This window comes from Saimiri boliviensis, chromosome 1 (assembly GCF_048565385.1).
Source record: "Saimiri boliviensis isolate mSaiBol1 chromosome 1, mSaiBol1.pri, whole genome shotgun sequence".
Lineage (NCBI taxonomy): Eukaryota > Metazoa > Chordata > Mammalia > Primates > Cebidae > Saimiri > Saimiri boliviensis.
Genome location: NC_133449.1, coordinates 285925418 through 285952007, shown reverse-complemented (window position 1 = coordinate 285952007; position 26590 = coordinate 285925418). Strand labels below are relative to the sequence as shown.

Here is a 26590-nt window from a genome sequence, read left to right as displayed (position 1 = left end):
TGCTCATAATATTGCGTATGTACTCACGGGCTGACATTGGCCATCTGAGATCCATAACTTACCGCTCTATCTGCATTCTAATTTATGTATTGTAATTGTATGTGGTTTATATCTGCTGGTGTATGTCTTCTCTTCAACATGTTTTTTCTTAGTGTGCTTCAAGCCGCACGGAATTACCTACTCTGGGTTAATTGTCCCCAGAACAATGTATCAATAGCTTTTGCAACTGGGTTATATTCTCTTGTGCTTAAACGCTTAGCGCTGTGTGATGCGTTTCACCAACATCATAAGGCTGGCCGATTGGAGTGGTCTCTTCAGTGTACGGAAGCACCAGGTAGCAATCCAGTTTTAATTTTCTGCCTGTTGTTAATTCAGGCATGGGCATTAGATCAGTACTGAAATTCAGTTAAGGCAATGTGCAAATCTCGTTAATTGATTTGAGACATTTACTTTTTTTTTTTTTTTTTTTTTTCTGTGATGGAATCTTGCTCTTTTGTGCAGGCTAGAGTGCCGTGGCACAATCTCAGTTCACTGCAACCTCTGCCTCCTGGGTTCAAGCAATTCTCCTGTCTACAGGTACCTGTCACCACACCTGGCTAAAATTTTTGTATTTTTAGTAGAAATGGAGTTTCACCATGTTGGCCAGTCTGGTCTCAAATTCCTGACTTTAGGCGATCCACCCGCCTCGCCTCCCCCAAAGTGCTGGGATGACAGGCACGAGCCATCACGCCTGACCCGACATTTACTTTTGAAGCTTTCATTCTTAGGAGGCAGAATGGAAATCACCTAAGTTTAATATAGTGCAATCCTCTCCAGTCAGAAATCTGTCTTGCAAGATTATCAATGTTTTCTACCATCATTTTACAGTCACTCTTGTCACTATAATTTGTCTAATTTGAATGGCTATGAAAATAGAAAGTTAAAAGCATGTTAAATAATCTGTGTTTTAAGCTCTCTTATTTTTTTCTCCTTTTCAAAACTAGAAAATACAAAACTATATGAGCTGTGTGGCAGGGGTTGGAGGAGGGTACAGTGGGACCTCATGCATTTAATAATGTCTGCTTTTTCTGCTTCCAAAGGGGAAAAAAACACTCTGTAGGGACTTTAAATTTTAATTTTCTTGTGCCCTTCCCTTATGAGTAGGTGCAGGCCCAGACAATGTTTTATACATTTTGTCACAATGTATTTTCTGTTATTCTGAGAGCAGAATCAAGAGAGCAAAATAGGAAAATGTTGTGTTCATATGGAACAGAGTTTTAAGCAACTGGGCTAAATTAGTAAGGAATTTCCTTCTAGCTTTTAAGTGGAAGAACCCTGTCCCTATGAAAGATGCTGCCCGTTCCCTTGCATAACTGAGAAATTGAAAAAGAAATTGGTATGTTCTGCTGTTGTGTATCTGAATCCTTTTTGCTATAGTTTTTCGTTTTTTAATCAATGGAAAGTTAAAATGTTAAAAAAAAAAATAGATTAGGTGTGGGCACTCATTACATGAAAATGTATTTCAGGGATGTTTGCCAGGGATGCTTGGTGTCCTTTCTCCCAGCTGGTTTTTCACGATGGATCCAGAGTAGCTGGTACTAATTTCCTCCACACACAGGAGGAGACATTCTTGGGAGGAGACCGTTCAGGATGAGTGATTAGGTCAGCATTCTCTGACCTCCAGAAGGCGGATCTCAACTATGGTGCATAAAAGTTCTTTCTCACTGGAAGACAGCTAGGAAACCACTGAGAAGAAACAGAAGGCAGACACCGACTTCTCACTCAGACTGTGAAGCAGAAGAGATAAGTTATCCCATATTACCCGGGAACTATCCCAGTGGGTCTATAGCACCTTCAGTCCTTGCCTCCTTAGAAGAAAGAATTCGACTGAGGGACATAAAGCAGAAAAAGAAACAGAGGCAAGTTTCACAGCAGCAATGGAAGTTTATAAAGACTTTAGAACAGGAAAGAAAGAAGGTGTGCTTAGAAGAGACCCAAGCGGGCACCTGAAGGTTACAGGGAAAAGGTCAAGTGCCCAGTTTAATGGGGATCCCAGGACTTCTATAAGATGGCCTGTTTCCCGTGATTCTGCCCTTCGAGCGGTCTTCCGCATGCGCAGACTCCTCCGGGAACGGAGCACGCGCAGTGTGTTTAGGGAGTTGTACGCATGCGCATCTGAGGTTTCTTCCTATTCTGGTGGTGTGTACCCGGAAGATCATACTTTTGTCATTTTTGTCTCTTAATCTGCATGCCGAGGAAGCTGTTTCTCTCTGGAGTCTGCATTCAGTTAACACTTTTAATGTTAACAGGTGTGGACCATCAGGAGATTGTCTCTCCCTGGTTGTGGAATTAAGGTTTTTAGAGAGACAATGCCAAATCGTCATCGACATTTCTAGCTGGGGTGGGGTGGGAAGCCTTCTGCCCTGCTCACACCCACCTAACCACCTGTAACAAGACTGCAGAGGAGCCAAGCTAAAACTGCTTCTCGAATTCTCTTCCCACTGTTTTCTAGAGCTATGTTTAACCTTTGATGTAAAGAAAATATTGGGTAAAGTTGGGCTTTTCAGTAGCCATTTGATTATGGTTATTTTCTTCAATTCCTTGATGGTCTCATGATTTTCCACCTCTGAATTCACCAATATCACCTTCAAGGAACACAGGCAAGATTCTTAGTTTAAAGCTCTGAAAGGTATTGATTTTTTTAAATGATATATATTGTGCAGGATAATAGTGTTCCTGCAGTCTTTGAGAACCATGGCTATACCTGTAATGGCTGGGTTGGAAGCATTTTGCAGTAATGTTGGGCTTTTCCCTGCTGGGATGGATAGGGAGGATTCGCATTGCTTCCCTGGTTGGTGGTGTATGTGTGTGTGCATTTGTGTCTGACATCTACATGGTAGCTAACCACACAGGTGTTGTCATTTAGTAGGAAACACATAGGCAACCAACTTCTCCATGGAATTGTGCTGGTAAATAAAGAGAGGACATGGGGATAGAGGAAACAGAAGGGCCCTCACATAACCTGCACCTAACCTGGGCTGCAGGTGGGAATGGGAATTAACTGTGAATGGACAGGAAGAATCTTACTGGGGAGATGACAATGTTCTGAAATTGGATAGCAATGACAGCAGCACAGCCCTGTAAACATAGTAAAAAGCATGGAATTGTACACTTAGAAAAAGAGTGTTGGGGCAGTACCACTTCTGCATGATCTTCAGACTTGTATCAGTCATCACAAATGCATCTTGCAACTCTGGGGAGAGATCAAGACGAGTGGCCAGCAGACCCATTCCGAGGGGAGGATTGGCTGGTGCATGGAGCAGGATTCCAAGCTGGCCCGAAAACGTCTCCTTAGATGCTACAACTCTGGGGCGGAGCTGGCCTGAAAGTGATCATAGTGAGTTCCTGGCCTAGTGTTCCCAGCCGGATACGTGGTGCCTAGTTAGAACTGACTCAGCGTAGTAAGTATTTCCTGGAAAGTTCTGGAAGAAATGTGAGATTGTAGAGTCATAGGTTTCCTAAACCTTTTTTTTTTTTTCCTTTAGTCTTTCCTGGATAGTCTCTCACCTCAGCTCCAATTTTATGTGTTCTAGCACCCAACCCTAATGATAAAGACATTGAATTTATCCACTCCAGTAAGTTTGTTTCTTTGCTAAGGACTTACGACTTTCCTGTCTATCCAGTGCACCAGCTAATCCACTCTGGGTCATAGGGCTGGTCCCCTAGGCACAGTGGGCACATTTTGGTTTTAATCCATGAGAGAATGGCATTTTTTACCCACTGGGAGTGTTCTATTCCAAAGACTCATGCCGAAGTTCAGGGCATCTTAATTTTGTGACTCTAAAGCCACAGTGTTGTAAAGAATTGGCAGCCAGCAGGGCTTTGTCCCTGATAAGTGGTGTAGACATTCTTTACAGCCCATTGTATTTCTTGTGACAGTTTAAGTTTCTAATTTCCTGACACTGTAGGGGGGTTGGGGTTCAAGGGTAGAAGCTGGAAATTTTCCATTTTTCCCAACATAATCTACATTCCAACATTGCAAGACACAGCTAATTCTTTCCAGTTGTGTTACTGTTCTTCTCTTTCATTTTTTCAGTCTCATTCATGGGATATTCTCTCCTATACTGGAAAGAGAGGCCTTTGGCCTTCAGTTATGAAAGTCACATCCAGCCCATGTTTGGAATAGAGCATGTTGAGTAGAATCAGTTGGATTGGGTTAATCAGGAAGAAGCTTCCTGAAAATAGCAAGCTGAGCTTCGGCTTCTTTCATAGATATGAAAGTTATGAGGCTATGGCTCTCCAGGCAGGTGGCTCAGTCTTTTCTGGAGCTGGGGGAAGGCAAAACTGTCAGTTTAAAGGTCAAATTTGATTGACTGATGAAGAGTCAGCTTCAGCTAGCTGCTCTTTAAACAAGACACAAATTCAAATATTGAACCCATTGACAGCACGGGTTGTTAATATGATAGGTTGGTTCTGTATATTGGTTATCAAGCCAGACAACCATGCAGCCACAGGATTTTCAGTTACAAAAGGGTCTTGTCAATTTTTCAGATCCAATACACTCATTTTTATAAATACATGTAGCACAGATTAATGAAAGGATTCGCTTGTTTTATTTTTATTTTTTGAGGTGGAGTTTCACTCTGTCTTCTAGGCTGGGGCATAGTGGCACGATCTCAGCTCACTGCAACCTCCACCTCTCAAGTTCAAGCCATTCACCTGCTTCTACCTCTCAAGTAGCTGGGACTACAGGCATGCACCACCATGCCTGGGTAATTTTTGTATTTTTAGTAGAGATGGAGGTCTTGCCATGTAGGCCAGGCTGGTCTCGATCTCATGACCTCAAGTTATCCACCCATTTTGGCTTCCCAAAGTGCTGGGATTACAGTCTTGAACCACTGTGCCCGACCAGGGTTTGCTTGATTACATACCTAATAAATTGTCAAGCAGGAGTTTGATGCGGTATTGTTTTAATCAAATTAGAAAAAAAATACCCTTTGCCATTTAATTCTCTTTGCCTGCCTGATTTCTAGCTATCTCTTTTGAGTTGGTTGCAGAGCTGAAGCAGGCTGTTCAGAATAGTTTGAGAGAGGTTGTTAAGCCCAAATTGTTTGGCCTGAGAACATTATTTCCACTAGGAGGAAAGGATCTGCTTCATAGGAGGAAAGGATCTGCCCCATAGGTAAAAGGTTGTTAACCTGCTTGAGTAGATTAGCTGGTTACCTAGGGATGGAAACACTCATGTTTAACTCAGCTCATGATTTTATAATAGTCTTTCAGTAGATTCAGTTAATACCACTTTGTGATATTGTCTAAATCCTTGCAAGGAGGTCGTTTTAAACGTATCATTGGAGGCTTGTGAAATTATTTGATTTCTAAAGAACTGAAAGTTATGAGGGTATGATGGTGATATTCTTTCCATTGAATCTAGAATCACCAATTTATAGTCATGAGTTCTCATGTTTTCATTGCCCAAATTAGATCAATTCTAAATAGGATTATTTCGAAAATGCCCAGACATCTGGCTTTGCCTTTATTCTCTTGTCTTTATATCTTTATATTTTCTTCTTCCTACTTCTTGAATATACTCTTCAAACAAAATTTACATGAATCATCTAGGGAAGGAGAAATGATGCTTTTAACTCCAGTTGAATTCTGTTTCCCAAAAATCCTTTTAAAACTATACAACAAATTCAACAAACATGTTTGGGACAATGATTACTTCAGGATTTCATGAGCATTATTCATTTATTATTGTTTCATCATTACTATTCTCTTGAGAAGAAGCTGTAAATGTTTTCATTTTACATTTAAGCAGGGAAACTCAGAAAGGTTCAGTTGGGCTGTAAATCACATAAAATTAGTAAGTGGCAAAGATGGACTATGAGCCCAGGTATAAGATGTGTACTTAATGTTTATTTTGTCATTGTCATGCAAAACTACTGTGAATTTTATGCTAATCATTTTTCTAAGTTCTTATCGAAGTATAGTTTGAATGTACTTAGAAATAAATTTTCCAATTTCAACTCATAGTTGTGTTTAGATTGTCAGTATTATATATGCAAATACTTTTGTGATCGATATAGTGTCTAGAAATTGATTTTAAATCCTTAGTTTTGCTATGGTTTGGATGTGGTTTGTCTCCACCAAAACTCATGTTGAAATTTGGCCCCCAATATGGCAGTGTTGAAAAGCGGGGCCTAATGGGCTGTGTTTGAACCCTGGGGCAGATCCCTCATGATTACCTTAATGCTCTCTCTCAGAAGTGAGTTCTCTTGAAAATGGATTAGTTCCAATGAGAACAGATATTTTAACTGTTTTCCCATTTGTCATGAGAATACTTGCATGCACTTGTGGCTGCAGCATTTACCCTGAGATAACTTTGCCACAAAATAGCTTGCTTTTATTATTATTTTCGCATCATTCTAGTGTATTGACTTTGGAATCGAGAGATAACATTCTGTTTGCGGAATTCTGTTTTTAGTAGTGGTATTTACATTTACAAAATGTAGTAATTCTCGATTGCTGAAAATGTCAAATCCTAGAAAATGTAATATTCCTACACATGAAGTTAACATCGTTTTCGAGCAGTTGTTGGCCAAAGATTCATCTGACGAACTCAGTTTTTTCTGAAATAGACAATTCTGATGATTCTGATGTTAGTTTTGTTTAGAAAAAACTCCAAGAACAGTTTTTGGATTTTATTTTCACATTGAAAATCAGTCAGATTTGCTTCAGCCTCAAAGAAAGTGTTTATGTAAAATTAAATGAGTGCTGGCAGTAAGCTACATTTTTTTTTTCTAAGTGAGAAAAGCATTCAAAAGAGTTCGGCTTTGTTGATCTCTCTTGCTTCCTCTCTTGCCATGTGATCTCTTTGCACATACCTCTCCGCTTCTGCTTTCTCTCATGAGTTGAAGTATCCAGAGGCCCTCACCAGATGCAGCTATCATTCCATTTTGGACTTTTTGGTGACCAGAGTTTTGAGCCACTGCATACCAGCCTGTGTGATGAAGTGAGTCTCTGTCACAAGAAGACCCACCAACCAAACAAGCAAAAACAAAAACAAAACAAAAATTCAACTGAGCCATGGAATTTTTCTTTAATTGGACATATGTGAAAGTGGAAGGTATTACTTTCAGCGTGTACCTTAGGAGACTGGAAATATACCTTGAAGCTGTCTATTGCAATAGAATGAAACTCAATCTAGGACACATGCACAGAAATAGAGTAAAAACATGTAACATAGGAATAGGAATAAAAAACAAAGAATGTGAGAAAGAAAATAATACTGAAGAAATCTTTTAAAAAATAGTTCTAAAACGACTATTATTGCATTGGGCTTTAAGGATAGAAAGAGATTCTGAAATCAGAAATGTGGTGTTATAAGCTTTTAGTCTGTGTATGAGGAAGGTGATGACTGATTATTATAAAGGTTTGTTTTTGCCTTTAAAAATTAAATTTTAAACTTGACTGTCTTTGGAATTCTCAGGATCATTTAGGAAAGATTTGCAGGACTTTAGCCTTTGAAGCTTAATGTGTTTGGGTGATTCAAGGAGCAATTCACTGCTTCATGACCAAGTTTCTTTTATTGTTTAAGCTACTGTACAATTATAAGTTAGGTGACTTTTGAAAAACTGCACGACTTATATCTGGTGACTTGAGCATGTTAATGTTTTGGTGTGCTCGATTTAATAAAGAAGTCAAATTTGCATCCAGGAATCTTTTAAGCAGTGGAAAGTTCATCAACTCAGTGTCCAGAAAATTGGTATGTAAGCCTACAAATGTGTAATAAAATGCTAAATACCATCTCAGATGTAAGTAATAAGTTTAATTTCTTGAGGGAATTATCTTCCAAAATGCATCATCCGGAATGGCCAGAATATCATATAATAGTCTTAGAAGAAAATTAGATTCCTCTCTCTGTGTGTGTGTGTGTGTGTGTGTGTGTGTGTGTGTGTGTGTATACGTCATGCTCTTAAGGAAACTGTAAAGTAATATTTAATTGAGATGTCCAGAGATCTCAGTGACTTTATGCAGATTTTGTAGAGAGACAAATTTAGGTGTTTAATATTCTAATTTCATGTTCAAAATAATTCTATGTTTATTTCTTTCACCTAGTTTGCCATTTCCAAAAAAGCACTGAAAAAGTAATCAGTGTATTTCAGCCACAGACATTATGGTTCATCTAAGTACATCTAAGTGTACTTATAATGAAAACTTGCATCATTCCTAAGATTTTTTATTATCAGCGATTTCAGTGTCTTAATTCCATGAAAACTTCTTAAAGGATACATTTCAATTTTATGTATTTAGTCTCTTATGGAAAACACACAAATGTCAGTCAGGGGTCACCAACTGGTAGCCCAGAGGATGATTCCTCCCCTCAGATGTATTTTCTTCTCTGTAAAGAATTTTCAAAAATAATGTTGGGTTTAATAATTTTGGTGGAGCAGGCACCCTGCAACACCTGAATCCCGGCCATTGCCAATTGTCTTAAACAAACATTGATCTAAATATTTCTGTGAGCTGTTTGGCTCCTGAAGGAATTTGATTTTATGGCAAGATCCACTACTTCCAGGACTGTAGCTGTTACTGGGGCAAATAAACACTTGTGAAGCAGCGGAATAGCGATTCAGGTCAGGGTAAGATTGTGTCCCAACGGGTGGTCTAAAGCAGAAGGGAGCGGGGGTGGGTTGCAGGAATCAGGGCACCCTCAAGGAAGCCTGGGAAATGGCTTTTTGCTGTGTGAGTAGTCAGTGGAAGCCTGGAGAGAAAGACAGCATGATGTGTTAGGGTGTGAAGAACTGGGAGAAGTCCCACGGGATCCATGTGGGAAATGGAGGCTTCAAAACAACCACCTCCCTGGCAACACTGAATAGGCTCACAGAGTGGGTTGAAAATACAGTCTTTAACTAAAATGTGTAGTTACAGATTTTACAGAGTGGCCACGACATTCTTTGTACTAGGGTTTCAATGGAGCCCATATTTTTGGTGATGTCAGAGACATGTGGGCCATTCTACACACATAACTTTTCTGTAGTGTACCGGGGAGGTTTTACATTTAAGCACCATCTTCTGAACTCTTCCACAGTGAGGAGAGAATATAGAGGAACCTGGGGACCAACATTTTAGGACAAATAATCTGATATTGAAAATATTTGCCTTTTACACTGCAGTCATGGATACAGTTTGACCTTAACAATCTAGTTAACATGTCTGTTTACTTCCTCTTTGACTAGGAAATAACTTCTCATAGATAAACCAGCTTCCTCAGGAAGTCGCCAACTTCCCTGGGCTGTTAGACTAATTGACAAATCAGCAGAGAGAAGCACTTTAGTTGTAAAGGATGTCTTTGCATTCTATATATGTAAAAAAAAAAAAAAAATAGAAAGTCCTCACTATGGAGTGAATAATATACAAGTAGTTTAAAAATTGTTTGTAAATCATTTAGAGATGGTTAAAGAATTGTAAGGGTCGAAGTCTATGGGAAGTAGGTGGCAACATAGTTAATTATTATATGTGTAACAAACTTTCTGTTGTTTATAACTGCTACTGTTTTTCATGATGGGGTGGAACACTTGGTACACTGAGGGACATTTATTCTAAATAACGAGACAAGTTTGGTTATGTGAATATTCAGATGTGGGCCTAAGAAAACCAGATTTCTGTGCCCAGTAGAGAGATTCTGAGCTGCAGAGGAAGAAGGCATAGGAAGTATCCAGGAAGGTGAAGAAGGAGATGGAACCAAAGAAGATAGATGGTGAAGTGAAGATGTTTCCAGTGTCTTGAGGGTAGTGGCCCGTAAGGTGACATGTTCCTGTGTCCCTGAAAATCCTTAGTCAAGTCTGTGAAACTCACAACATGCTTGGTGGCATGGATTTACTGTGGAAATCCCTTTAGGGCTGGATTTTGGGATTGTTCATTTGCCTTCTGTGTCATCACCTGACTTTCACAGACACAACTAAAGCCAACTTCTGAAGAATCCATCCATTAACATGTCCTTAATATTCTATGTGCATACAGTTAAACATGCTATTATATGCTTTTTCTTCTATCATATATAGCACTATTTTCTGTAACTTTAATGTATGCAATTTATATTAACTGTTCTCTTTTGAGTATAATTTTGAACTTACATTTTTTTCATTATTAAAAATTACTATTCTTTTTGATGCTTGGCTTTTTACAGCTTCTTCTGTGGATAACTTTTAAGCTTCTCCTCTGTACCTCCAACGTTATATTTCCTCCTATAAAGCCATCCTTGCTTTCGGCCACAAAAGAATGTTCTAGACCCACCCTAGGTATGTTTTTCTGCTGAAAGCGGAATCAATCATGTCCTCAAAGCATCTGGGTTCTTGTAGGAGAGAAATACGGACCAGGCATGGTGGCTTATGTGTGTAATCCCTGCACTTTGGGTGAGGTGGGAGGGTTGCTTGAGGCCAGGAGTTCAAGACCAGCGTGAGCAACAGGGTGAGACCTCATCTCTACAAACAAATTTAGAAAATTAGTTGGCTGTGGTGGCACACATTTGTTGTGCCAGCTACTCAGGAGACTGAGACATGAAGATCTCTTGTGCCCAGGAGTTTGAGGCGTTAGTGAGCTATAATTGTACCACTGCACTTCAGCCTGGGAAAGAGAGTGAGTGAGATCACTACTCAGAAAAAGAGAAATATATTTGAGACAAAAGTATGGGAGTCAAACAAAGGGTTCCTGCTGCCCTGAGCTCACTTTGAGCAAAACTAGAGCTAGAGGATATGTGCTAATTTAGGGAAGCAGTACACCTTGATTTTCTGGATACCATAAATTCTTATATGATACTTTTATTCTTTTATTATGAAGCATCATTGGCTGCAAGGCTTTCTACTAATCAGAAACCAAACATTTAACTTATATCGGGTCTTCCTCACCAGATCTGCAAATATGCCCAGATATGCATGATCCATAGCAATGCCAGTACTAGGCCACAGTCCAGTCAGCATATCCCTGCATAAGAGTTCTGTGTATGCTTCCTGTGATGTCTGCATAGTATCAGTCCTGCACTTGGTTTAAGTCTTTTGAGGAAGGAATTGTGTTTTATTCAGCTGTATGTGCCTGGTGGCTACTGGAGTATTTGTCGTTTAATAAACATCTGATAAATGTTTATTGAATGGATGACCGTGTTTTTATTCATGATTTTGAGATGGAATAACCCTCTTGATTAACTTTTCCAACTATAATCATAAAGACTATGATCTCAAAAGATCTGCAAAATCAAGATAACACATGAGAGGTGTAGTTACTTTTTATTTTAAAAAAGCTTAATGTTACTGCTTATGGAAACCTGAGGTACATCATTGGAATGTTTGACAGTTTTTTACTCTTAGTTGTCTTTTGTGTTAAGGGAACAAACAACTTTAAGCAGAATAGATACTTTGAAAGGAAGGTGGAACAGAAGATACTATTTCTATTTTACATTGTCATTTAACATTTTAAAACCAAAATATGGTTTATTGTCTATCAACTATGTCTAGCTCTATAAATAACCAGCTTTTCTCAGAAATGTTTTTAACATTCTGGATCACTAAATGAGGTATATTTAGAAGTCTAAAATTCTAAAGCTATCCCACACCAATTTCAAAGGCAGAAGAAAAATCTTATTTTTTCCTCACCAATTTAATTTTATTTAATATTTTCTCAATATCTTTTAAACTCAATACATTTAATTGTTTTAATTCTTCATCTGCTGATATCTCAAAATACCAAATTAGAGCTTATGATTTTTTAACTGATGAAATTTGGAGAAGTAACTTCCATTTTATTGGCACGAAATATACTAAATTGGTTAGTTAATATGTGTGCTCATTTTTTTTTTTAATTTTTGGTTCACTGGTTTGTTATGGAGAAAACGTTAGAAGAAACATTCTTAGAGATGAAAATAACACTATTCTTTCCTTTTTTTAAATTTTACTTTTTAGTATTATCCTAGAACCAACTTTGGCTTCAGATGATCTTTTGCAAGTTATATTATGTTTCCTAGAAAATGGGACAATGTAAAGCTCATGTTTTGTTTAGCTGGATTGGAAATGGACAGGACAGAAATTGGGAAATGAATTCATGAAATTTCAGAAATTTACAAAGGCCTAAATTCTGGTTAATGAATGCACTGAAAAATGAAGTAGGAGGTTGAATTCATCATTTAATCTGAATGAGAAAAAGAAGCTGTGAAACAAAAATGTTGAGTTTTTTTACTCTCATTTATATGTGATACAAGTAATTTTCTTCTCTGTAAACAAGGAATAATAAAATTCCTTTCTGTGTTTTTTATGAGGACTAAATAAAAAATTATATCCAGTGCTTCTCCATATGCATTTAGCTTATTTACTTTTATAACCTAAATCACAGCCACTTCATGTAAGCAGTGTATCCGTCTCTTTAACTTGCTCAGAGATGGGTAGAGTTCATTCCTATGGCAAAATCTTCCTTAAATGAATTCAACCCAATTCCTATTGAAATCCCAACAGGGTTTTAATGTTGAAACTTAAATTTACTTTCTTTACTTTGAATAATAAATGCAACATCTTTAAGCATATGTGGACACTGAATTAAATTTAGTTATATATGGATGATACTATGTATGTTGAATTATATGTGTATGTTGAATTCATTTGTAGAATGATACATGTACATGTGAGGATGTCCAAGACAATTTTGAAATGAATAATGAGAGTAACATTTCCTTAGTGTCATGAAAATATATAATGCATTTATGAAATATTGAAGAAGTGTGAGCCGGGAGTGGTGGTTCATGCCTGTAATCCTAGCACTTTGGCGTGCAAAGGTGGGTGGATCACCTGAGATCAGGAGTTCAAGATCTAACTGGCCAATATGGTGGAACCCTGTCTCAACTAAAAATACAAAAAAATTAGTCAGGCATGTGGCAAGAGGCTGAGGCAGGAGACTCACTTGAACCTGAAAGGTAGGGGTTGCAGTGAGGCAAGATCATGCCATTGCACTCCGGCCTGGGCAAAAAGAGTAAAACATCTCAAAAAACAAAAAATAAAAATAAAAAAAAAGGAAGTGTGGTGTGGTATAGCTTAGCACAGTGAAAAAGAGTTCAGAGGTAGACTGTGTTGTGTATGGGAATTTAGGGAGGGATAAAGATGGCATTTTAAATGGATAGGGGAGAGAAACCTCTCTCTCCTGGTGGGAAACCCACTTCTGGTTTTAAAGGAAAATGAACACTTTCAACACATAACAACAACAGAGTTAACCATGAAGCTCAAGGCCACCTACACCTGTATGCAGTTCATGCTCTAAGAGGTACAGAAACATCTTTCTGTTGTCAAATATGTTTTCTTTTTCCATTACACAAAGCTAAACACAAGTTTCTTTTCTATTGCTAGACTTTTCAGAGCTTTTAAAATGTGTTACTGTGTGTTGTTAATAGTCAAATGTGGGGATAATGGTATGTTTTATTTCTCAAATGTCCTTTATTATACTTTACAACTAGGAAATGCTAAGAAATGTGACTTCAGAGGACCTAGGAATGTCACTCTAGAAAATTAACTTTAAAGACCTGAATTTTATTGGTAGATATATGCTTCTTATTTTTATAACATGAAAACATTTATAAAATATTTTATTGAAACATCTACATGTCAAAGTTATATTTAGCTACTAAAAACGTGTTAGATGCTTATACACTGTTGGTGAGAAAGTAGACCAGTTCAGCCACTGTGGAAAGCAATTTGGATATTTCTCAAAGAATTTAAAACAGAACTGCCATTTGACCTAGGAATCCCATTGCTGAGTATATATCCAAAAGGAAACAAATTTTTCTACCAAAAAGACACTCATATGTTTATCACTGCACTATTCACAGCAGCAAAGACATAGACTCAACCGAGTTGCCCATCAACGGTGGGTGGGATAAAGAAAATGTGGTATATATACACCATTGAATACTATGCAGCCATAAAAAATAAGAAAATTATGTCCTTTGCAGTAACACAGATGCAACCAAAGGCCATTATCTTAAGCTAATTAACAGAGGATCAGAAAACCAAATACTCTGTTATCATAAGTTGGAGCTAAACATTGAGTACTCATGGACATGAAGATGGGAATAATAGACAATGGGGAATATTAGACAGAGAAGGGAGCAGGAGTTGAGAAACTCTCAGGTGTTATGCTCAGTATACTAAGATCAATTGTACCCCAAACCTCAACATCACACAATATACCCAGGTAACAAACCTGCACATGTACCCCCTGAAGCTAAAATAACAGCTGAAATTATGAAAAGAAAAAGTTAAAGAACAATGTTTAATGATATGGGAAAATGTATGTGAAAAATGCAGATTATAAAGTAGCATTTCCTACATGATCTCAATTGTGCATAGGACTATATTTGAAGGGGAAAAAGATGAGAAGGACATGTTTCATGATGTTATCAGTAGTTATAATCTATAAGTGTTAGTATTATAGGTGATTTTTATTTTGTGTTTTCCAATATTGTCCAATATAGAAAATTCAAGTTGGTTCACATTCAAGGGCTGAAAATGCCTCTTTGGTTAGTTGCTCTTAGAATTTTGCTGAATGTAACTTGATCAAAATTCAAGTATTTGATTTTTGTCACCATCAGATTAGATTTTTGAATGATGATCAATGTTTTTTTATTCCATCCCTAATACTCAGATATTCAATACCAACCTGTGTAGCAGTCACTTGCTCCGGTTTTTAAAAAATCATCAATCTAAAAAAATTTTTTGGCTGGGCTCAGTTGCTTGTGCCTATAATGCCAGCACTTTGTGAGGCTGAGGCAGGTGGATCATGAGGTCAGGAGTTCAAGACCAGCCTGGCCAATATGGTAAAACCCCATCTCTACTAAAAATAAAAAAATTAGCAGGGCATGGTGGCACGCCTGTAGTCCCAGCTACTCAGGAGGCTGAGGCAGGAGAATAGCCTGAACCCAGGAGCTAGAGTTTTCAGTGAGCAGAGATCGTACCACTGCACTCCAGCCTGGGCAACAGAGCAAGACTCTGTCTCAAAAAAAAAAGGTTTTTTAGTCTTAAATTTTTTTGCCATTAGTTGTACATACTTCCAACACCTTTTTTTCCTGTTTTATATACATTTACAAGCTAAAATTCCAACACAAGGCGTGAGAATAGCAACAGCTAACCATTGTCTATTGCTTACTTTGTGCCAGGCAAGGCTTAAACGCATTACATATATTCACTCATTTAACCCCAAAACCAATGAGGCAAGAGCTATTATTATAACCATTTTAGAAATGAAGCACTGGAACCGAGAATGCAAATAATTTGCACAGAATCATAAAGTTATAAGTGTCTCATACTAAGGCATCATTCACTGGACCCCATTCTTCATGGTAGAGCTCTATGATTTAAAATTGCAGCCCAGAAAAAGTGATGTCATATTTTAAAAATAATTTCTCAAACAAGTACAAGTCAGCAAGTGTGCCCAATCACAATGCAAGGGACTGAAAGAACTAGAGATTCGCCAATTATCTTTGAAAATTGGGGGAAGTATAAGCTCTGGCAACACAACCTGTTAAGTCCAATTCATTATTCAGCTAACCTAGTTTAACATCTACCTTAAATCAGGCCCCTTGCAAAGTGTCAAAGATAAGAAGTTGGCGTTTGGTGCCAACTTCCACCCCGCAAGAGGTCAATCTGTGACAAAGACAAACAAAGGAAGGAGAACCATAATTCTTTTTAAGGTGGTGCTTAGAAACCACAGCGGACCCAAAGGAAAAAGCCATGCCTGGGAAGAGGGGGGTCTGACAGAGGCTTCACAGAGGAGCTGTTGTTTGATCCAGACTCACATGCAGCAGAGTCACCAGAGGGAACTGGCATGCAGGGTTGTTCCTGTGTATGAGAAAGGCTCAGAGGTGTGAAAGGGCCAGGGAGTTTGTGAACCTTGGTCATTTATCTGCAGGCTACTCAAGGTGGGATCTGGGATCAGCAGCATCCCATCCCTAGTAGCTGTTAAAGATACAAACTCTGGGCTCCACCCTAGATCTACCTAATCAGAATCAGCATTTAAATGTAACTTCTGTAAGTGACTTGGATGCAAATTAAGGTTTGAGATGTTCCCTCGTTGAGTAATCCCAGTGTTGAGTGCCTGCGGTAATTATTGGAACAGAAGACAAAGTTTCTTGCACGTTGGGGATGGGGTAGGCAGAGTGGGAGGATTCTAACTTCAGACTTGATCCCCAGAGCAATAATGACCTGTCACAAAATCCTAGTGCAAGCGCAGTCAGCAGTTTGTACACCTGGTCCTTGTGCACCATCGGTCTGTATATCATCCTGTTTGTGGTTTCCAGAAATGAATATGTTGATTGCTAGGAATTTCCAGGCTACCAAGAGTAAATGCTGCCAAACAATGTTAGTAGCAAGTAATATTTCAGACCTCGTGATATTAGAAACTAGATCGAGAATAACAGTGACCCTCTGGAACTCTCCTTTTTTTCACTTAGCTCAACCCTGAAATTCAATCAGAGCTATCTGAACTAAAGTTGGAATTCACTCTACCTGGTCTAGTTTTTCCTGGTGGAATTAGAAAATGAGTCTTCAGTGGGATCTTCTCAGTAAGGAGTGTTATTTTGTATTTTGGGGATCTCTCATATCTGAGAAACATTTTGATGAATAGTTGTTGAGGAAAGCTTGTGCTTTTTGTTCATCTCTGGCACAGTGATTTAGTCTTACAATCCCAAATTGCATGGCACACCTGATTCTTCATATCCAGAAATATTTTCAAGACTGAGCTGTGGCTTTAGACTCAGATAGCCCTGGCTTAAAATTAGGCTCTTTGATGTGTTGGACGCTGATATGGTTTGGCTCTGCGTCCCCACCCAAATCTAATTTGTGGCTCCTATAATTCCCAGGTGTTGTGGGAGGGACCCAGCAGGATATCACTGAATCATGGGGGTGGGTCTTTCCCATGCTGTTCTCATGACAGTGAATGAGTCTCATGAGATCTGATGGTTATATAAGGGGGAGTCTCCCTGCACAAACTCCCTCTTTGCCTCCTTCCACCCAAGAAAGATGTGACTTGCTCTTCTTTGCCTACCACCATGATTGTGAGGCCTCCCCAGCCATGTGGAACTGTGAGTCCATTAACCCTATTCTTCCCAGTCTCAGGTGTGTCTTTGTTGGCAGCATGAAAATGGACTAATACAGAGGCATACAAAACTCAGTCTCTCATTCAAGAAAATGGAGATAAAATGCTTCTCTCTCAAATTATTGCAAGGATTTGAATATAATACATGTAAGGGCTACTAGATCACTGCCAGACACATGGAAAATGCTTAATGAACATTATTCTTAATAAGTTACAAATTTGAGTCTGTCAAAGTAGACAAGGTCAGCAGGATCTGGAAGCTGGGCTGAGGGAACACAGACAATGCTGGGTTGCTGAGTTCTAAAGTTCTTGCTGCCTTGGTCAGCTGTTCGGCTTGTTTTTCACCCACCTGTAGACTGTAGAAGAGTCTTGTCTCTAATTGAGGCAGGGGCAATTATCCAGGGATATTTAGACAAAGGCTTATTTTTCCTTGGATTGCATTTCACAGTAAACTAAGGAAACTCTGTGCATGTGCTTGTCTGCAGTGGAAATGATTGTTATATTAATCTCTATTCATTTCCGAGCACTCCCATAACAAAGTAGAATACCACACACTGGGAGACTTAAGATAATAGCAACTTAGGCCGGGTGCGTTGGCTCACGCCTGTAGTCCCAGCACTTTGGGAGGCCGAGGTGGGCAGATCATGAGGTCAAGAGATCGAGACCATCCTGGCCAACATAGTGAAACTCTGTCTCTACTAAAAATACAAAAATTAGCTGGGCATGGTGGTGCATGCCTATAGTCTAAGCTACTCAGGAGGCTGAGGCAGGGGAATCACTTGAACCTGGGAGGTGGAGGCTGCAGTGAGCCAAGATAGTGCCACTGCAATCCAGCCTGGTGACAGAGTGAGATTCCGTCTCAAAAAAAAAAAAAAAGATATTAGCAACTTATTGTTTTGCTGCAATGGAGTCTAGAAGTGAGAAATCAAGGTGACGGCAGCCGTGTTCCCTTGAGGGTCTGTAGGGAAGAATCCTTTCTTGCCTTTCTCAGCTTCTTTTGGTTCCTGATAGTCCTTGGCATTCTTTGGCCTGCAGCTATATCACTCCAATCCCTGTTTCCTTCACCACATGGCGTTCTCCCTGCATGTCTGTGTCTCTGTGACTCTTCTCTTGAAAGGACACAGTTATAGAATTGAGGGCGCACTCTGCTCTGCTGCATTATGAGCTCGTCTTAACTGATTATGCCTGCACTGACCCTGTCTCCAAATAAGATCACATTCTGAGATAGTGGGGATGAGGGCTGTGTTTTGCTTTGTGTTTTGTTTTGTTTTGTTTTGTTTTCTGAGAGGGAATCTTGCTCTGTCACCCAGGCTGGAGTGCAGTGGTGCAATCTGGGCTCACTGCAATCTCTGCCTCCCTGGCTCAAGCGATCCTCCTGCCTTAGCCTCCTGAGTAGCTGAGATTACAGATGCGCACCACCATGCCCGGTTAATTTTTGTCCTTTTAGTAGAGATGGGGTTTCACCCTTTCGATCAGGCTGTTCTCAAACTCCTGACTTCAAGTGATTTGCCCGTCTCAGCCTCCCAAAGTGCTGGGATTACAGGTGTGAGCCACCGTGCCTGGCTGGGGTGTGGGCTTTAACATATCTTTATGGGGGGCACAATTCAACTCATTAAAGAGCCTTGGGAGTTGGTCTGCTCTCTTCACATCCTTAGCCTTCCTCACCTGCATCACTAGGGTAAGAGGAGCCCATATGGCTTAAGGACATGCTGCAGCATCTCACGTACTAGAACTGGAGCAGCCCCGCCACAAATGTGAATAGTCCCACAGCCAGGATTTGCTGAGTGTCCTGTGGCCTGAGCTTACTAATACACCCCCAGAGTGAAGACACTCAAGGCAAGCCCCCAACAGAATTACTACCCTCTCCAGATATTTTACATCCAGAAATCCATTATCTGTTTCTTTGGGTTCCTGGCCAGTGAACCAAGTATTAGACTTTTAGGGATTCCTGGAGTTGACCTAGTCTCACCAAAAGCTTTTCATGGGACTGCAAGCTGAAAGGAATGAATGCTTATCCTTTAGACAGGTACATTGACGTAGAGAACCATGAAAGATGCAGTTCTGCATACCCAATTCCTTCTTCCAGACTCTACGATCAATCAATTCACTTCTCTTTTCCTGGTATGAACACAGGAGGCAGAACACAGGAGGAAGTTTTGGGCGTATGGAAATTCCTCCACAGGGAAGCAATAGGAATGGGCACGGTGGAAGTATTCCTCTTAACAGTTATGACTGCCATTTATTTATTTATTTTTTGATGGTGGTGATTAATTTTATATGTCAACTTGAGCAGGCCATAGAGTGCTGAGACACTGGGTTAAATATTGTGTCAGGATGTGTCTGTGAGTGCATTTCTGGATGACAGGAACATCTGAATCAGTAGACTAAGTAAGGCGGATTGTCTCCCCCAGTGTGGGTGAGCCTCATCCAATCTCTGCAAAGCCTGCATGGAATAAAAGCCTGAATGAAAAAGAATTCTTTCTGTCTGCCTGACTGTCTTTGATCTGGGATATCAGTCTTCTGTCTTTGAAGTTGACCTTGAACTAGAACTTACACCATCTGCTTGGCTGGGTCTCCTCTAGTTTTCTGACTGCAGACTTTGAGACATCTCAGCCTACATGTTATAATACATTTTATGTTGCAAATATATAACATAGTATATAGTAACTTAAAACTTTGTATGTGTGTGTGAGTGTCCTATCGGTTCTGTATTTCTGCAGAATCCCAATGCATTAGTAAATGTGATCTCTGGCATATTTTCAGGATTCAACAAGCCTTTAAAAGAGCGTAATTCCCAACACATGATTTTGACAAGTTTTGCAATGAAAACACTTGGTATTTTATGGCTTCCAAGAAATCTCAGGGACATTCTAACCCATCCCTCGTCCAGTGAACTCTTTCCACTCCTCCCTCTGCTTTTATGTCCTTATGTGTGGAAATATTAACAAAAGGATGACTTCTTATGTATTTTTCCAGTGTTTTCTGTTTGTTACAAAAATAAAAAAAGAAAATTCAGCCTCTTGGGAAGTGGCCAGGATACGTAAGTCTCCCACCCGACATACAGCCAACTTGAGCGGTTTCCAAGGGTCCCAGATTTCAGGGCTCATGCACCTGTTCATCTCAAACGAGAGTAAGAAAGTTCTGCTTCACACTTAATTTCTAAAACATAGGAGCTTGCAGCCTTTGGCATGACCAAGAATGTGTCGATATTTGAAAAGTAAAAATTTATAGTCCATGAAACCTGCTCTTCCTTACACCAAAACCCAAACCCTACATGGTAAGAGAACTAACAGCCTTTCGGGTGCTTCTGAGTAAGAGAAGACTTAGATTGCCCTAGACTCAGAAGGTTGCCATGGAGCCAACAAGGTTAACCTTTGTACTCTTAGAAGGAGACAGACCTAGACAGGCCAATGGGGAAGGCGGGTAGCTGGGAAGCGGAGAGAAAGAATTCGTATCAGAGCCTTCATCTGGTGTTTATCTCACATGTCCTACCTACTCTCCTACATCCCACAACAACACTTTGCCTACCTGTTCAACTGATTTTGTGATCTTAATTTAAAAATTAACGGTTGCATCTGACTTTCTAAGTTAAATGCAAAACTCTACCTTTTGCCTTTCTTCTTGTGACCAGAGGACCAATTTACTCCTCTCAGTTATAATTTGTTTAACATGTTTCATTTGCTTATCGCCTTAATACACGAACCCTTTTATGTGTTTAACAGTTATTTGTTTCAGAGGGTCTGCAATGAATAATTCCATGAGCAGCCAAGGTTTTCACATAGTAATTTTTTATGAACCATGCAAAGACAGCTCAAGTTATGTAAATCTAAATGAACTCTCTAGCGACAAAAGTCTCAATCCTCGGGCTTTATCATGGAGCTGCTTCTCTCTCAATGTGTTTGAAATATTGGTCTAGCCAACCTCTTCTTTTGCCCTTGCTGCAGTATTTTAGGAGGAAGGAACTGGCTAAATCCTAGCTAGACATGTGCATGAAATCTGATTTTAAGAGCCAACAAAATATAGCCAAGCATCATCGTGTCTCCTGTACCATACTTGGATTTGTAGTTCAGATCCTTAATGTAGTGATTACAAGAAACACACACTGGGTTCCCCATGGTGAAGTCCAAGGCAAGGACGTAGAAAGCCCACATGTTCTTGGATGGAACAACATGTGGAAACCCTCCTTGCCCTCCTTTTTTATCTTCTTTACTTCTTTCACTGTGGCCAGGGTTGGAAAGGTAGCTGGATGATGGATTTTACTTCTTTGAAATGTTAAGTACGGAACTTTGAACCATGCTTGGTCTTCCCTGGATTTAGAAAGAATTGAAGGCTGTGCTCATTGGGTTTGAAGGAAGCATCTGCTTCTCTCAATCCAAGGTTGACGGAGATGAAGATTAGTGTGATCAAGGAAGAGGATATAATTTCTGCCTGTGCAGTTGATGCAAAGTGCTTTGGGAATGCAGAAAAAAGCATCTCTTGCTAGAAGACCTTGATCGTTTGTCTCTCAACTGCAGAGGTAGCTCTTTTGGGTTCATGTGAGGCCATGTCAAACAAAAACAGGGAGAAGTTGTGTCCAAATTAGTGCTTAGATATGTTTCTGACTCACTGTTTTCTCCCTTATAAAGCCAAGATAAATGATCTTTGAATTAAACATTGTTTTGCCACTTTGTACTTTCATTCATTAAGACGGATAATGAATTTGTCATGCCATAATAGCTAGCCTGTAATTTTCCTTTCCAAGTCTGCCCTCCTTATGAGTTTGCTATTTATGCTGATGATTTGGAGAAAGGACTTAGAAAATAGTCATATTATTGCCCCTGCAAGGTAAATGATAAGAGCAGCAGTGTTAAAATGGTAATGACTTCTCTCCTATCACATCAAAGGTGGGATGTAGGCAGTGGGGGACAGAGAAAGAGAGAAGGGTACTTACTTATTCATCACTTTTGCCCATTCAAAGAATACTTTATTTCTAGAGAAACACTCCTTCAGTCTCAAGATGCTTTCAGTTTGACATTTGCTTTTAGGGAACGGAATTTTAGTACATCATAGGTGTATGAGATGATTGGAGCCTTAACGAATCACACTGTTTTAATGGGATTGCATGCTGTCATTGAGGCACTCCTCAGTATATGGTTTTCAGATACGGAGAACCTAGTATACGCATAAAGAAGTAAATCTCCTCCTTCTTTTCACTGGAAGGAGGAGAGCGGTTGTTACCCCCCAGTACCCTGGTTGGTCATAGTGCCTTTCCCTTTAGATGGACCCAGGGCAATGGCAGAGCAAAAGAGAGTGCAAGCCCGCAAGCTAGCTCCCTGCAGATCTGCAGCACCCCTGGGACTTCATATTCTCCTTGTCCCCTTCCCTGCTTGCATGTTGACTGACCCTGATGTTTAGCAATTTTCAAGGGGAAAATGATATACAAAGCTAATATGGGTCAGGCAGATTTAACCACAATCTGGACACATTTTATTATGTGGATGTTGGATTTTGGAAAGTCATTTTCTGTTTTTCTTGTTTCCTTTTCATTAAGCCAACATGTGTATTCATAATTACACCCATATGTCAATTGACACTTTTCTTCTTTAGTATGGACTGTAAAGGAAAATAAATCTTGGGACCCCCAAATCACTAAGCTAAAGGGAAAAGTCAAGGTGGTAACTGCTTAGGGCCAACCTGCCTTCCATTCTCTTCAGTCACCCCTCTGCCCACTGAGCTAGATGCCCATCTGGGTTGCCTCCTTTGGAAAGGCTAATCAGAAATTCAAAAGAATGCAACTGTTCTTCTCTCACTTATCTGTGACCTAGAAACCCCTTCCTTGCTTTACTTCAAGTTGTCCTGCCTTTCCAGACTGAACCAACCCATGTATGTCTTACATATATTGATTGATGTTTCTTGTCTCCCTAAAATGTGTAAAACTAAGCCGTGCCCCCACCACCTCAGGTGCGTGTCGTCAGGACTTCCTGAGGCTGTGTCATGGGAACGTGGCCTCAACTTCAGCAAAATAAACTTTCCAAATTAACTGAGACCTGTCTCAAATTTTCTGGGTTTACAGGACCTATGCGATATGAAAGCTATTTCATGATTTCTCAGATTGTTTTTTAAAAGTATCATTATAACTCTTCATCGTCTTTGCAATAGGCTTATTTGGTTCAGTTCTATATGAATGTTTTCATGTTGAAAGTTTTGCCAATAACAAAATTACTTGGCTGTGTTGTTCACTTGAAAATGACAGTGCTGTTGCCTAGACTTCCTGTCAAAGATTGAATTTTGGCTTGTTCAGAGCTTCCTCTCTGTTCTAACAATCATGTGCAGCCAGTTGCTTCATTTGTGTTTCTAAAGAAACTCTTGGAGGCGTTGAGGTTTAATGTGGGTGGGTAGAATCGGAGCAGGGGGCTATGTTAGAAACCGTGATTAACCTACCAATATGGTTAACCCTCAGTCTCTTTGCTTGTAAAGTGGGGATAATTGTATATGCTTCACATCCCATGCAAATGGAATATATTAGTTTGGCACATTATAAAAAACATAAAAATTATTTGTTTTTAAACATTTACATATCATTTAAAATAAAAATAATAGTTAATACATAAGTAACTACTTCCTCTCTGAAACTATTCTAGTTTCCAGTTTAATCCTGACAGTACCCTAATGAGGTAGCTTTGTTATTACCCAATTTTACAGATAAGGAAACTGAGGCAAAGAGGTTAAGGATCTTGCTTGGGGTTCTAACCTTAGGGTTATACTGCTAGTAAGTGGTCAACTTATGAATTGAACCCAGACAGTCTGGCTCCACAATGAAGAACTTGAAAGAATGCCAGGAAGTAATTTTCACCAAGTTAAGCTGGAACCAGGCTGGAAAACTGTCTCACATACTGCCTCTATGGCTACAGCAGGGGCTGAATAGACACTCCCACATTAATGGAAATTAGACATTCTCTTTGGCTGATCTTATTCCGCAAATTGTTTACAGCTGTTTTGGAGCCTTAGAATTGCTGGAAATGTTTAAACACCACGTTGTTGATTTAGCTTATTTTGTTGTTTTGCAATCCCCTGAATTCTCTATGTTAATGTTAATGGTGTGTTACCATGTGATACTAACGGCGGATTGCCACTCTCACAGGTTAAGACCTTATGTTCCGGACTCTATGAGTCTCAGAGATTTTGACTGTGTTATGGTGACAGTCATATGGGAAGTCTATGACCAAGGGATACCCCAGAAGAAACAGAAATCTGGAGTGGCCTGGTCGATTCTAGAATTTATCGAGGGTTCAGATCACTTTTTGAGGAAGTAGACTGGCCAGAGATAATGTGTACTCACTATGTTTGTTGGCTTAAATCACAGGAAAACCCCTAATTTAGTCTGGTCTTCAGGTATTACGTGGCATCAGCTAAAGTTCTCCAGTTAAATTTCTGTAAGCTCAGGGACTGTGTAACTCTTAGATTAGATTTGGTTAACTTCAGAAGGAAAGCAAGACTACAATATGAAGAAAATAATTCCAAATGTATCTACGAAACCTTATAATGACAAGAATAGTGTCAGTCATTAAATTTTATTTAGCACTTTAAAGAAATATCATGAATAAGTGCATTTGATCCTCACAAATTCTTATGGCTTAAATAAGGTAAACCTAATAATTATCCACATTTCTAATGTGATAAGTAGGACACAGAAAAATCAAGGCAATGAGTGTTCTGCTGTGGACTTAAGCACAAGCTGCAGACACCAAGTCCAGTGCTCTTCTTACTACCCCATGTAGCATCTCTTTTCTTTCTTTTCTTTTCTTTCTTTTTTTTTTTTTTTGAGATGGAGTTTCGCTCTTGTTACCCAGGCTGGAGTGCAATGGTGCGATCTCAGCTCACCGCAACCTCCGCCTCCTGGGTTCAGGCAATTCTCCTGCCTCAGCCTCCTGAGTAGCTGGGATTACAGGCACACGCCACCATGCCCAGCTAATATTTTGTATTTTTAGTAGAGACGGGGTTTCACCATGTTGACCAGGATGGTCTCGATCTCTTGACCTCGTGATCCACCCACCTCGGCCTCCCAAAGTGCTGGGATTACAGGCGTGAGCCATCGCGCCTGGCCTCTCTTTTATTTCTTATTCTCTCTCAATACTTTAGAGGCCACTCTCAGTTTTCCATGCTGTTTCAAATAGTAGAAATTCAAATAGTAAACCACAGAGGTGTCTACAATTCAGGAGACAAAGAGGCTTGATGGCTAGGAGAATAGAGTGCTAATCCAGGAGTAATAAGGAATGAATGTCAGGGGTTGGTGGTGAATGCAGTGAATTAATACAGTTCACCCTTTCATACTATTTCTTTTCAATGTTATATACTAGGCAGCAATCACAGTCCCAGAAAAAAGAACATTTTTTAATCTAATTTCTTTTGGACCAATAATAGAGGAAGAGGAAATAGAGGATAATTAACATTTATTGGAGTATTTTGGCATGTCATGGATGATATATAAAGGTTGTATTTCTTCGTCTTTACTAAAACTCAAGAAGGTAATAGTTTCTGCATTTTACAGATAAATAAACTTAGGATGAGAAGTGAAGGTACTTTGCCCAAGCCTATGCAGCTGAGCGTGTCTGCACCAGAATTTGAAACTGGAACATCTGTTGCTTCTCCTTTCTCATACTGCCTCTGTGAAGCCTGGGGGTGAGTGTTGGTGCCAGTAGGCACTGGGATGCTCCAGAGGAATGCCTGTGTCTAATGACACTGTATAAACACTTGCCGCCAGCACACATATGTGATAAAAACTCGATAATGGAAATGTGACATGAAGTGGATAGAATGAATGGCCATTTTTTGAATCAAGCCTCTTCATTTTCTCACTACTCTCTGATCTGCATCTAATTTGTCTTGGGTACACATTGAAAATGTGTTCCTGCTAATAATGAAATCATCCAAGAATTGAAGATGAGACACTACATTTATTAGTTTCTTGGGTCTTACGTGGTGTCTCCTTCAACCTTGTTCCTCATTTGAAATTTACATGTGAGTTGAAAATGACCTCACTTGCTTGTCACTGAAGTCTGCATTTTTAAGTAAAGGTGAAAGGGTGTGTGTGAAACCTTCTGAGATACAGAAAATGAAACATTGATAGTCACTTATTAAGGGACACCAAATTCTACCATGAAGGTTTTGTTTTTCTTCCAATAGCATCACATTGTCATTTCTACATTTTAAAATCTCTGTAACATTCCTGTGGTAATCATTTCTTTTTCCTGTCTGAACTGAAGCCTAAATGAACAGTTCAGTATTCGCAGTGCCAGTCAGATCAGACCCCATGATGGCTTCAGCCTGGCCAATTGAAGGGGCCACATTGCTACAAGATAAAGTCTCTGTTACCAACTTCCCATGCATTTGTACAAAGCTTATTTTTTAATTCAGCCTCTTTTAGCCATAGTAATTTTCCATGCCTATGCCTCCCATCCTTTAGCCTTATGCCCTGTTGAAGTCCTAAGTTGAATGATGAACTCCAGCT

General features: G+C 39.5%; 1 protein-coding gene across 4 annotated transcripts in view; it reads left to right on the top strand.

Annotated features, from left to right (window-relative positions):
• Positions 1–26590, top strand: part of FBXL7 (F-box and leucine rich repeat protein 7) — a 424178-nt gene that overhangs the window by 115704 nt on the left and 281884 nt on the right. The window contains exon 2 of one of the 4 annotated variants that reach the window (XM_074387091.1): positions 25631–25761. The exons of 2 other annotated variants lie outside the window; for them this stretch is intronic. The gene's annotated coding sequence lies outside the window, so the exon portion shown is untranslated. Of the gene's footprint in view, positions 1–1505; positions 25762–26590 lie in introns of all 4 variants that reach the window. One more of the 4 variants, XM_074387089.1, reaches the window with a different exon arrangement.